Here is a 14,479-nt window from a genome sequence, read left to right as displayed (position 1 = left end):
TACGAAGCAAATCATTTTTTAACTAGTTGTAGTATCATTTAAATTTAATACAAGTTGTATGAACTTCCGAATTCGTTTGCTCATTTAGTTCAAATGTTTATTTCGAAAAAAATTTTTGCTTTCACTACAAACTAATCAATACGATTACCAATTGATGTCGTCTTTGAAACATAGTTATAATATCTGTAATTGTATAAATTTAATCATTTCATGTTCTAAAAATGTATTTTATGTATGGACCTATAATCAGTTACCTACGAACAGAACAGCACAGAACGTAGAACATATGCGGGACAAATTTCGAAACTTTGATAATTTTTTATTATTTAATCGGGTATCCTAGGGCGATAATATTTCAGTGTGTCATACAAAGTTGCATCAAAGTCCTTATTTAATTACAAAGAAACGGCCAATTTTTACAAAAAGTTAATCAACCGATTCCCAACCAATACCTTTTTGAATTTTTAAAATCGGTTCAAAATTGAGGGTTTAAACCAGGGCTTCTTACACTTTTGTCCTTTGCGACTCTATCTCAGATTGCGAGTTTCTCGATGACCCCATTTATGATTTCGAGTTTCTTGACGACTTCACAAATATAAAAAAACGAATTAATATTTTTAGATGATTTATTTATTTAGCGACATATACATACGAAAATATATAGTTTTAGAATTCGTTGTAAAACATACAAAAACCTAACGTGTTACAAAATGATCCTATTTGGGGTCGAGACCCATAGTTGAAGACACCCTGGTTTATACTAAACGTGGACGAGAAGTTTAACACTCTTCTGCTAATTACAAAGAAACGGTTTGGCCGATCGTCGCGCAAAACTAACCAACTGAAGTTCGCAATGACTTTTAAATTTTTGAAATAGGTTCAGCCGTTTTTGGGAAAACGTCGAGACACACACAAGCATACTTGGCCAAATTTGGTCTCATTCAATCAGAATGTCTTAAAACGTCGAGAAAACATAACATTAGCAAATTGGATTTTGTCGCAGGAACATAAACTCCTCTTCCGAGAAATTAATTATTACAACTGACTAATTTAATTATCTACATAATTATCTATTAAATATCTGCATTGTAACTCTTTATACATATATCAGTTAGAATAAAACTTATGCTTTTAGACTATATATTAGTCTGTCATCAATAATAATAATGTTGCTTCTATGTACACATTAGCTTGTATTTCTTCAAAATTCTAATAAAGTAAATGATTTTATACAGATTTATAAATATGTATGTAAATTAGATGTGGTACTTTTCTTTTGCTGTTTCCATAGTACAAGTTCTTTATAAAAAGGTCTCGAATGTCAGAAAAACGGCGACTGCAAAAATGTAGGTACACCTAATATATTTATTTTTCATACTAATCTCAACTAAAATCAGCCTATTTCATGAAGACATTGAACAATAGTCCTGTTAGTTTTTTCGCCGATAGTAAGTAGAAGGCAGTCTAATGTTTGCCTCTTATAATTGCTATTACATTTTGACATGTGTCAAATCAATATTTGTGACTTGAATTTTCTGCAGCACTGATCTAAATTAATTTTAACTTTGATCATAAAATAATATTTGATCTACTCCTTATACATACATAGATCGTCAATTAGAATCAAATTTTTGCTTTCATACTATATATTAGTCTGACATCATTAATAGTAATGTTGCTTTTATGAACGCATAAGCTTCTGGCTTATGCAGTTTTTTAATAAAGTAAGTGATTCATATAGATTAATAAATATGCGGTACTTTTCTGTTGCTGTTTTATAGTACAAGTTCTTCACAAAATTGTCGTGAATGTCAGAAACACTGCGATAGCAAAAATGTACACTTATTATTTTTTATCATTTTTCATATTAACTAACTAAAATCAGCCCATTTCATAAAGACATTGAACAATAGTCCTGTTAGTTTCTTACCGTTAATTAATACTGTTGTGTAATAACTCATTAGAAAGCACCCTAATGTTTGTCTTTTATAATTGCTACTACATTTTCGCACGCAGTTTTATACGCGTGAAATTTGTATTATTGACTTATAGTTTTTGCACCAGTGCTTCAAATTAATTATAACCTTGATCATAAAATAATAATTTGTTTGATCATAAAATAATAAATTTAAGTAAACAATTTGTAATTTTGCTTAAAAGCTAAATAATCAATATCTATAATCAATTATATCCATGTTATTTGCATAGTCAATGAATTTAATATAAAAGACACTCTGGCGGCATTCAATGACAACTTAGTCAATGTTTACAATTTAACACGGCATCAGCTATTGTAGTTGCGTAAGTACACAGTGAAAGAGACATTGTTGCGTTAAAGGTGAGCCATAGTCAATCCTTTAAATATATTAAATGGTTTAAGAGATTTGTGTGATTTTGCAAATTGTTTTACGTTTTTTAATATAACCAGTGAATGAATAAATTACTATTGAATAAAAGACACGTGGTGGTAAATTATTGTGTATTATACATAAAGGTGGTTGCGATAAGTTTATTGGAGATGGAATTTATTTTGACGTTTGTCAATGGTGCATGAACTGGAGGTGCGTAAACTGAACAATGAGACTATTTTGTGATTATAATTAGTAGTTAGTTTAGATTATAGAACATTAGTGGAAATGTGTGATTCAAAAGGATGTAAATAATTTTTATTCGATGGCCTACATATATTAGGTGAGTTTATATTTTAATAGAAATATACTTATAGGTTCTAGAGACTGCGATGATGATTAGTTAAATAGCGTATTTATTTTAATACAATTTAAAACTAGGTGTAAGCATCATACTGCCTTAAGGCAAATTGCGAATACTTTTTATAAACTTTTTTATATATCAAACAATTTTTTATAAGTATAAATTTTGGAGGCAAATAATCGACTTCATCAGAAGGTTTGATGATGTGTAGCAATACTTCAAAATGATCGTCGAAGTTGGGTATTTTGACAAGGCTTATTATTTGAGACTTTGGCGATTTTTTTAAGCATAGTTTAATGAAACTGCGACCACTTTTAATAAAGGCCTATATGTATTCTATGATGCTTATTAAAATTATGTCAAATTGTGACATTTTTCGACCTGTTTTTAAATCCTCAAAATAGGTTCAGGAATCAAGGGCGTACGTCTTTAGGGAATTTGTGTTGGTATTTCATGTACTAAGTTAAAGGCTAATTAATTAGTGACCATAAAATGCATTATTTGTAGGCAGTTTTTAACGAAACGGTAACAACTATTATAAGGGTACAGTATTCTATGATGTTCATTATAGCCAATCATCATATCATTATTCAAAGTTACATAAAAATCGTTCTCAGCAATGAACTTGGGGACTTGGCTGACCTATACTAAAAACAGCGACATTTTTCGAAATGTTTTTAAATCTTCAGAATGGGTTCAGGATTTATGGCCCACAACTTTGGCGAATTTTTGTCGGCACTTCAATTACTAGGTTGCAGAGAAATTAATTTGTAGGCATAAAAGGCATAATTTGTAGGTAGTTGTTAATAAAACTATGACCACTTTTATAGGCCTATAGTATTCTATGATCCCCATTAAAATCCTCATTGAACCAGTTTCATAAAAATCGTTCTCAATAATAGGCTTGGCTGACCTTTACCAAAAACAGTGACATCTTTCAAACTTTTTGTAAATCTTGAAAATAAATTTTGGATTTATATCGTACATGGCTAATTTTGTGTGAATATCTTATCTCCATACATAAACACTTCTAATTTTAATGTCAAGCGATTCAGAATATCTTGAAATGTCAAGAAAATCAAATTTTTTGGTGAAAACTTACTTATTTTCGGGAAATTATTTTTTTAATGAAATTTTTAATCATGAAATATTAAATATTATTATAATAGCATTGGTAAAATTTAATTGTTAAAGTTTATAGAGAGAAATGCATAAAAATGAATAACAATAAAAATTAATGGTAATAAAATGCTATGGTAAAAAATATAATGGTAATAAATAATAAACAAAGGAGAGTAAGTAAATCAATGATTTGAGGTGTTCTCTCACCATGAGCAGACTCCCACATATTATTATTATTATGGCACTGATATATTAATAAAACACTAATATTTTGAATACGTATTAGTTAGTTTGTAATTATTTTAAAACCAACTATTTCATTTTTGTGATTATCATGTTTATATTACAAAGGAGCATTAAACAGATAGTTGTAATTGTTTGTTTAATTTAATATTATTTCAGCTTTCGTGGAAATAATATCAAATCGGTTCGTAATATTTAGCCAATAATTCGCTGATTGTAATTCCGATTAATTGTTAATTGCAATTTAACATGAAATGGCAGTAATATTTACTTTTAATGTGCATCTAAATTTAACTTGTTATGTAACATCAATCCCTTAGTTGTTGGAGTGAAGTTAAGTTTAATTTTGAAGATCAATAATAAGGTATTTATTGTAAATAGCATTTTTGACATATCCAGAATCTTCTCCTTTGGAAAGTTAAGAGATATTTGCAAACTATTTTTGGACCTGCAATATTAAGAGGACAATTCTTAGGTAAAATAGTCCATAACATAGCATTGTTATGAAAACTTCTTTCTTTATATAAAATGGTAGTAAAAACTATCAAAATGCTATGAATTTGCTGTGCGATTAGGCGTTTTACACATAAAACCTAAGATCACTTATGTGTTATAAATCCACATCAGAAAGATGCAGTTTTGATACTATTCTTTTATTGATGCTTGCGAGTTTTCTAGGTTAGATTTTATGTCTTAAAAGTCTGACTGCACAGCAAATAGATAGGATTTTGATAGTTTTTACTACCATTTTATATGAAGAAAGGAGCCATAGCAACGCTATGTTATAGACATTACAGTCTTCACCACAAAATAAATAATCACATTACTACAAGCATTTATAAACCAATATAAAACTAATATTTTTAATTCGTATGACTAATTACTTTTGTTTAGTTTATTATAATTATTGGCAAAATAGATATGATGATAATACAATAGTGCTTTGAGCATTACATTGTTATTGTTTGTTTAATCTAATATTATTTCAGCTGTGTATCATATCGTTTGATGATTTCCAGTTCATAATTTTCTGATTATAATTCCGAGTAATTATTTGTTGCAATTTAATATAAAGTGAAAGTAATATTTGCATTCATTGTGACATCACATCAATCAATTGCTAATTATAATTTTGTAGAAATAATTTGTATTAGCTAAAAATATATCAATGGTGAATAATAATTAAAAAATACTGAAGTTGGTAAAATTTCATTTTACTACATCCATTTGGGTATTAGGCGTATCTTTAGTATCTCTTTAATCAATGCGACCTACTTTTAACTAGGCACTTTTATGAGAATCTAATTTATCTATGTGAACAGTCGAAAAGAAACGATTTTATTTATAGTTCTCAGGTCAAAATGAGACATTAAACGGCCATAGATTATTTGAACACAAGGCATATATCGTGCTGACTTCGCACAGTCGTAAGTTATAGTGGTGGCCGTTCAAAAGTATGTTGAAGGCAGAAAATTATTCAAAATTTATTATCACATAACAATTACTCGATTTTATTACATAATATATTATAAATATTTTTTTTAAATTTTTGTATCTATATTCAATATTAATTTATTCATTTAAACATCTGTCGACTATATGATGTGATTTATAAAATAGACTCTTTATTATTTATATCATTTTACATTATTTCTCCTAAAGAGAAGTGAATCGCGACACTAAGAAATAAATTGGATTAAGTTTGATATAGTTTGAATTGAACATTATTGTTGAACGAAAGCACTTAATTTAATCAACGTAAGTATATTGCAAGAATCAATTCTCAAGATGCTCATCAAATGGCCGACTTGTACATTTAGATTTAGTTTTATTTACAATTTTTATATTCTTGCTTTTGAATTGAAACTTTGACATCGTACTAAAGTTTGTACATTACAAATTGAAAATTATACATCAACAGATTTTTTTTGGATCTTGTACAGAGTTTTCTAAAAAGAGGTAATGCTTCAAATGCCGAAAAAATACCACTTACTATTTTTTTGTTCAGAGTTATTAACTGTTTTGTTTTTAAATTAATAGTTACAGCCGTTTGATATTTCTTATATGAGATAATCTGAAAATAAACAGTTATTTGTATCAAAACAATCAATTCAATGGTTTCAAAGCATTTATCAAAGAGATTGATAAATCTAATTTAACCTTTACAATAAATTTCATAATTTGTGCTATTTCCACCTGTGTTTTGAATACAACTATGTTACAACCTGCCTTTTGCAAAAACTAATAATTACCTCACAATTTATATAATATTTACAATTGATAACACAGCATATTTTTTATATTAGTATAAATGAACTAAATAAAAGACTTTGATGAAATCTTTACGATGATAATAAAAAATAATAAGTATTTTATCGAATGTATTTTTTACTTCAGATTTAAAAAGATTTTAACAATATCTTTGCTTGACCTGATATTAGACAGTATTTTTAGTCTTTTTTACTCATGTATTTTTTACTTACATATTTTTTCTTGAATATTTAATAATTTGATCCACAACATCTTTGCTATACTTGATATAAGGTAGTACTTCTATTCGTTTTCACTTGGAAATAAACAAAGAAACATGATTTTAAAAGCATATAGTTTTTATCATAGAGATATACAACAAAATAATCATTGCACTACTTTCTAATATATCTTGGTAGTGGAAATATAAATATATATACATATATATGTATATATATATATATATATATATATATATATATAAACATTTCACAACAATTTATAGAACACACAGAATAGTTCTGATTGCAGCTTAAATAATTAGGACTGTGTATGGCACCGTGCCTTAAGGCAAATTGCTGGAACATTCGTGCAATTTTTTTTTTTAAATAGATTATTATAAATAAATACTGTAAAATTGTCTAATATTTATAAGAATTATATAAACTGAATTGCAGAGTTAAAGTATATTACAATTTAAGTCAGAATTAAAATTAAAATCTGAATTATTTCCGATATACAAAAAATATTTTTCGAAAAAAAAATTGAAACAATATTTTTATTCAAACGCAATTTTTTTGTTAAAACAAGCAGAAAGTTCTTTGACTCATCCAAATCATACGCTTAGTTCTCTCAATAACTACAAGTTTTTGCACATTTAGCTCTGTATCTCCGAAACCGCTGGACCTGCCTTTGCTCAAAACTAATCACCACTTCTCCCCTTCATTACGAATTGAATATTTTTTGGATCATTCAAACTCGTTACTCCGATTTCTCAAATACTCGATTTATATTTTCTGCATTCTTTGCTTCGTATCTCCGAGACGGCTAACCTGTCTTTGCTAAGAACTAATCAGCACATCTCCCTATCAATAGAAATCGAATGTTCTTTTAACCATTTAAATCGGTTAATCCATGCGCCCGAAAACGTGGACGAAATAATTCGGACACACAAAACACACACACACACATTCTCACATCCATTTTTTCTAAGGTATGCCAAAATATTTAAAAACCTCTGAAACGTGAAGCTATGCAAAAACTTTCATTCTAGATTTTTGGCTCATTACTATAACTTACTCTAAGGGAAGTTAAAAATAATACAAAATTTGGACAAAAATCATTCATCATCATCATCATCTTGATGCACCAACGATAGACGTCATTTCCATCATTACAAATCTTTATCAATTTTTCTTCGTAGATGGTCCAGGTAATCCGAAAGTTCTCACTCACAATTTTTGTCTTTTTACTAACGTTTTGGTTAAGAATAGGTTTGGAATACTTAAATTTATTAAAATAAAAGTCCATCGGCACTAAAAATGACTTGGCTTTATATTTGAATCAATTTACTAATTCTGAGTGGATTTTATATACTTAATCAGTTTTGTTACTTTTCTACCAAGTACGTGCGGTTATAATTGAAAAATTTCTCTCGTTTCCACAAAAAATATCGCACATTCGGCGTTGACTTTATTACATATGTGGAGTGATTAATGATCGCTACACCACGTTACATTTTATTGTCGTTGCAAAGAATCGGGTTCATTTCGCAAGTCTGTAAGTTTTCGCACATGTGCTAAATCATTAAAGCACATCGTAAAATCTGCCAACGATGGACATCCATCTACAGTGTCGATAACAGTTTGGCAACATAAAAAGACGCACGAGTATTTCTCCTATTGCTCGTAGTTTACGATGGAGGATCAGTACACTGCCGAAACCCCTTCAACCCTTGAGATTCCAAAAGCTCTCTACTTTAGTTTCATGGGATTCTTGATTTGTGATTTTGCTACTCCAAATTGTCCTTTTGAGATATGACATAAACTTGTGTAACATAAGGACAGAGATGTCCCAATTGCTTCTATTTATACAATTCTGATTTCAAGAACTTAATTATATAATATGTTCTAAATATATTGTTTTTGGACAAGAATTGAGTCCTTTGTATTTAAGTTATGTTTTTGCAATTAAATTTCATGTTAAATATATTCTTTATATTTAGTTTAATGTATTTTATCGATTGACTCGCAAATTGTTTTTTTTAATGAAATCTTAGCATTTATGAAGAATTATTATCACTAGAAATCGAAAAAATAATGTAATATGTCAATCAAAATTTCGAACTCCTTAGACGAACTATCCCAGAACGTGCAAACTTTTGAAATAAAAAAACATTTTTTATGCTTAAATTCAATTAAAAATAATACGAATTTTAAGAAAATTATAGAATAGACTTGTCTTTAGTTTAATTGAAATGAAAGCATATTTAGAAATAACGCAAATCAGTTGGCTATCAATGTCTGACAATTATTTTGTTTAATTTCTTGTTTTTATGAATAATGTCCAAATTTATAAAAATCCAGATATTAAGTAATTATATCAAGATGATGCTTTTAATGATAAATTATGCAAGTCTAAATTTCAAAAAAGAAATGTACATGTTCTTCAATGTCATTATAATCAATAATCACCATTTCTTTTAAAATTTATTAGAGGAATCTGAATAAATCAATAATCATCCATGATTTCAAATTCCAATTAATTCAATGTAATTAACCGGTTCAATAATATAGAACATTTATAAAATTCAGTTCACGTATATTATTAGTCCAACTACATTTTAGTTGGTCTATATTTCTATAACTCCTAGTTTCTTCTGTAAATATGCAATATCTGTAAAATTCATAACAGTTTTCTATACATAGCACATATATAAAATAGTAGTTCGTCCACGTTTATTATTAATTCAACTAGATTTTAGTTGGTATAATTAATAATTCAAAATTTAGTAATTTTTTATATATAATTTTATGTTTCTTATGATTTTTATAGATTCTACATTTTCAAAAAATTCATAGAACATCTATAAAAATGTAGTTTGTCCATGTATATTATTAAATCAGCTGCATATTAGTTCGTATAATTAATATTTCAAAATGTAATATTATTTATATATTTCTAAAATACTTGTTTCTTCTCTAAATATGCATTATTTGTAAAAATCCTAACAGTAGTCTACCCATACTAGAATAAGCTGATTTGAGGTAAAGATTTTCTGAAAAGAAGGCATAATCATTGGACGAAATAAATCTAGGATCACAATCATAGAAGGACATAATTTATAGGTTATAGGGTTGGAATATAATTATGATATAATAATCGACTAAAAATATAAAATCAGTAAGACATCCGCAGTATATGTACTCAAAATTGTAGGTTGACTTCATCTAAATGTATCATTTGCCTAATGTTTCCAATATACAGTCTTCTTTTCTTCTTGCTCTCTTTTGAAAAAAAAGGGAGTGATGTGGGACCACGAGTTTGTCACTTTCGAGTTTGCTTTGACATAAGAAAACAAAAATGAAAATTTATCATTTATTCAGTATATGTATATTTCTTATAAATTAATTAGATTAAACTGAAAAAAAAATCTGTAAGAAGAATTTAACTAGCATTCTAGTTGGCTAGGTGAAACTTTACCTTCATTCCATGCCAAACTACGATCTATCTCTAGAAACTATGGTTGTGCAAGGTATACACATACACTATATACCATAACTAGCTCTTGCCATCAGTTGCGAAGAGGTCCTGACATGACCGTAAAACCGAAATCTAATTAACGACTCAAACGCCCATGCACACGCTGTGTACAGAGACGATACAGGCACGATGAGAGTTCCACCAGGATTGTAAGACTCTGTGATCCATGGATGTAGGGTTGAGAATTAATAATAATTTTCGATGTAATTGAATAAATTATAGTATCATTTGCTTAATTTTTGTATGATGTATGATGTGCCCAACAAAGAACGATTAAAATTATTGGGTCCATTAATTCAGGAACGAGAATTAAAGTTTTTTTTATGTATTTGCGTAAATTGCAAATGAAGCTAGTAAATTGCATTAATATAATTTGAAATTAATAGTTTTCAATTTTGATAAATATATGCAGTAGAAACTCGTTTATACAGTAGAAACCCTCGATTATAAGGATTCGCAATTATTTGGACTATTGGACTACCAACCGGGACCAATTTAAATTTATGTACATAGCTACTAACCGAATTTTTGCATTATTAATGCTGCAGTTGTATGTTTGTAATGTTATCTAAAAAAATATGTATGTGCATACATAACAAAGGGTTAATTTCTTAATATATATTATTTTTGTTGGTATCTATAAATGTACTTGTTATTTTTAATGAATACACAATATTCTTCACACACTCGACTATCCCAATTTTCGATTAGCCGAATGCCTATCGACAATAGATCCGGTTAATCGGGTTTCTACTGTAATAGGATAAACCAAGGTCGATCCAATGATTATGCGATTCAACAGTTTAAGAAATTTTGTTAGCATTGCTCAAATTTGATGGAATACCATTTATTTATAATAGTTATGAATATGTTCAAATTTTTGTACTAACTCAAGAAGAAATCAACCAAAATCGAAAAACAGCTATGTGGTCTATATAACTTGTAAAATTTTTTATTATTTTAAATTATACTTAGTCAACAAGTTAATAAAATCCTCAATTATCTCGAGCGAATCATAAAATCGCGAACTATCTGGAAATTCTACTGATATTTTTTTTGCTTCTGTGATATAACATCGATGTTTAGTAGTTATCTTCATGGACATCTCTATAAGTGTGTTCCTTTGCGATATGGTCTTTCACTGAACATGCAGCTATATAAGACAGGATTATTACCTTGGAAGCGATTTCCGAGATCGCTCTTGTCGATGTAAGAGATTGTGCAGTGTTATTGTTTGACTTATTCTTAACAAGTTAATCAAACTTTAATACAGTATAACCAACATACTTGTAAAATTTCCTACAGAAATATTTAGCTTCGAAGCAATACGTAGTTTTATTTATTAATTTTATCATTAACTGTTTTAAAACATTTAGGTACTTAATACTTTCACGCGCTTGGCGAGATAAAATACAATTTGCATATCTTCTCATTCTAAATTTTTTTATCAAATTCTATATTGTTGTAACAAAGTTATACTACGATGTTCGATTTACAATCATCCACATGTCTGTTACAATAAATGAATTTTTAATTTGTATTCATTTTTGCGAAGTGATGTAACCGATAAAGAGATTCATTATCCTACATTTTCAAAACTATGAATAAAATTTCATCTGCGTTTCGAATGCGAATATCCACATTGGTTAAAATTATGAGGTATTGTTTTGCAGAGATACGCTGGAAATTTAAAATGTGAATCTAAATCATATTTGCACATATAAAGCTTAAATTGTGTTTTGCGCCGGTTGTATTATATTCCATAAATGCACCTGAATAGAATCCGTTTATATGTTTACGGAGTGAATTTGCAATGGTTGCATTATACATATGCTGTAATTCGCGCTTTCACAAAACACTATGAAACGTTAATTAAACATACATAATGGTTTAATAACGTACGGTTTCTTCTGTATTTTGCTTTAGTTTATATAATTAAACTTTTCTTGCTGTTCTACTTTATTAAAATATTTGCACCTCGTTATTTTGCATTGTATACTCTTAATTACTTCGTTTAGGGAATACTGTTCATCTGAATAATAAATAAAAATAACAACTTTATAAAAAATGCATTTATTTTATATGCATTTTATTAAATTATTTGTTATAAGAAATTTATTAATATCAATCTATATTTAAACTACAATATCATAATACTGTACTGTATAATAACAATAACATGAAACATTAATTTATTATTCAACGTTTGTAATTCATAGTTAACGAGTTTTTTTTTTGTAGCACATAAAGGAAATCATTTTTTATATCATATATTATATTATAAATTGTGAAAAAAAATTGCCAAAAGCATGTAGTATGTGAAATTAATATGAAGCGAGTTGTTGATGAAATTTTGCCTTAAGACAAATTGCTTCCCAATGCGTCGATAATCAATTTAATTATTAGTAAATCAATAACCTGAATGCTTCATAAATTTATTAGGCTGCTGTTGGACCTTATAATCTTAGAAACTCTTGAATTATTTTTAAATTTTGTACAAACTTGCAAAACATGCTAGTTATATAAGAAAAATAAATTAAATTTTATAGGATGTTCATTTACAGTCCACAATCTTTTTCACTATGTAAAGTTTCATTAAAGTTGTCAAAAATAATTTGATCAATAAATTTCAATAAACGGCCCAACCCTTGCCAAAAAAAAACACTATTTTCAATTGATATCATTCGCACGGCTTGTGAATTTTCAAAATCGGTTTAGGATTGTTACCGAAAATGTAAATACAATTTTAATTTTTATTTAGTTTAATAAAACGTTTTTAAATTCTTTTTTAAATCGGTGCAGATGTTTTCAAAAAAACGTGTACTATGAGCCAAATTTTCATTAATATGCGCATAGGAATATAAACTTCTTACCATTTTTGGTGCCGGTTGCCGGTTTGATGTCAGATTTACTTCAAAAGTGGAAAAATCATGGCAAATTAGAAAACAGAATTTTCTGTCATAGATGTAAACTATTCCTTCTTCAAGTGAAAAATACGATTTCCAAATCAATTTTAATTAAAATATATTTAAATATATTAGTGTATTATGAACTATGGGTGCTGAAAAGTTGTAATAACCCAAATATTTCGTAGATCCAAATGAATAGGATTTAATACATATGAAGTTAAACAAAATAATATAAACGATTTTATTTAAGATCCAAATACGGGATTTTAAACAGTTTGTGCTGTATTGGTTTATTCATACAAGATACGTAATTATTCAAGTTACTTAAGTTTATCTCAACACTCGTGCTTCTTATCAGACCGCAATAAAGAAAACTAGTTTACAAAATCAAAGTACTAGTATGCACCGACATTATAAAGTCGGAAATGAATTTGATTTAACTAATATATTGTTGAATCAGTTACTATAAAATGAAATACGTAGATACAGGTTTCACAGAAAGTTTGTGCTAAAAAGATTCATTTACCCATTACTACCTAGTATTCGCAAATCCAACTTTATGCTTTTTGCCAGTTTCAGTGAACATAAGTTTCATAAGAAATGTAATTACTCAATTTCTTTAAGTTTCTCCTCAGTATTCCAGCTTTAGGCATATGTGTATTACTCCTAACATATGTAGGTTTAGGTACATTGTGATAACTTCTACGTGACACAATCTTCATATGTTTGCTCAGGAAATTCATTCAAGAGACTCTGCGAACTTAGCGGTATCTGTATTTAGTTTACGCGAACTTTGCTATGATGCGACTGGATCATATTCAAACTCGGAATATACTCCCTTCTGATATATAAGTTTCCCTTTATTATCAAATTTCATACATCGCTGCATTCGATTTGTCAAAATCTGTAATAGGACAAATTTAGTTTTGTCAATGGAAATATGTATGTTATAATTAAGCAGCCTAAATATTGTAAGAGAACTTCGTTTTTCTTATAAAATATTTAGATGATTCTTACTAAAAAGATACAATTTATATAAATTGTCACTAAAATAGTTCAACCACAAACTAATGAATATATTTAAAAAGAAACAATTAATTATCTACTATTCTAGTATTTGCAAAATAGCTCTTCATTGCTAGTATTTGCAAATAGCTTTCATTAGATTATTTTAGGGAATACCATTTTTATATACTCTTTTTACATACAAAATCATTCAAATTTAGGCATATGAGCAGATACAATGATAGACAAGTAGGCATATAGAAACATAGACAGGTAGAGAGATTGGCAAATAGACAGGTAACCGGATAGAAAAGTAAACAGGTAGACACTTAGACAAATAAATAAGTAGACAGGTAAGCAAATAAATGAGTAGACAGGTGGACGTATATAGAGAGGGACGGGTAGACATCTAGAAAGATAAGCGAGTAGACGGGTAAATAGGTAAATATTACATATGAGGAATATTTCTTATTAGC

At 28.1% G+C, this 14,479-nt stretch overlaps 1 protein-coding gene across 2 annotated transcripts in view; it reads left to right on the top strand.

Moving 5' to 3' along the window:
* Positions 1-2,495: 2,495 nt before the first annotated feature.
* The window catches only part of LOC113365840, a 221,454-nt gene continuing 209,470 nt past the window's right edge, over positions 2,496-14,479 (top strand). For both annotated transcript variants that reach the window (XM_026607384.1, XM_026607385.1), the window contains exon 1: positions 2,496-2,691. The gene's annotated coding sequence lies outside the window, so the exon portion shown is untranslated. The remainder of the gene's footprint in view (positions 2,692-14,479) is intronic.

Source organism: Ctenocephalides felis, unplaced genomic scaffold, assembly GCF_003426905.1.
Source record: "Ctenocephalides felis isolate EL2017-DRISC unplaced genomic scaffold, ASM342690v1 CF-g0.4_SCAFFOLD_01170, whole genome shotgun sequence".
NCBI classification, from domain to species: Eukaryota; Metazoa; Arthropoda; class Insecta; order Siphonaptera; family Pulicidae; genus Ctenocephalides; species Ctenocephalides felis.
Note: the sequence above shows the minus strand (reverse complement) of the source record. Positions and strands in the feature narration are given on the sequence as shown.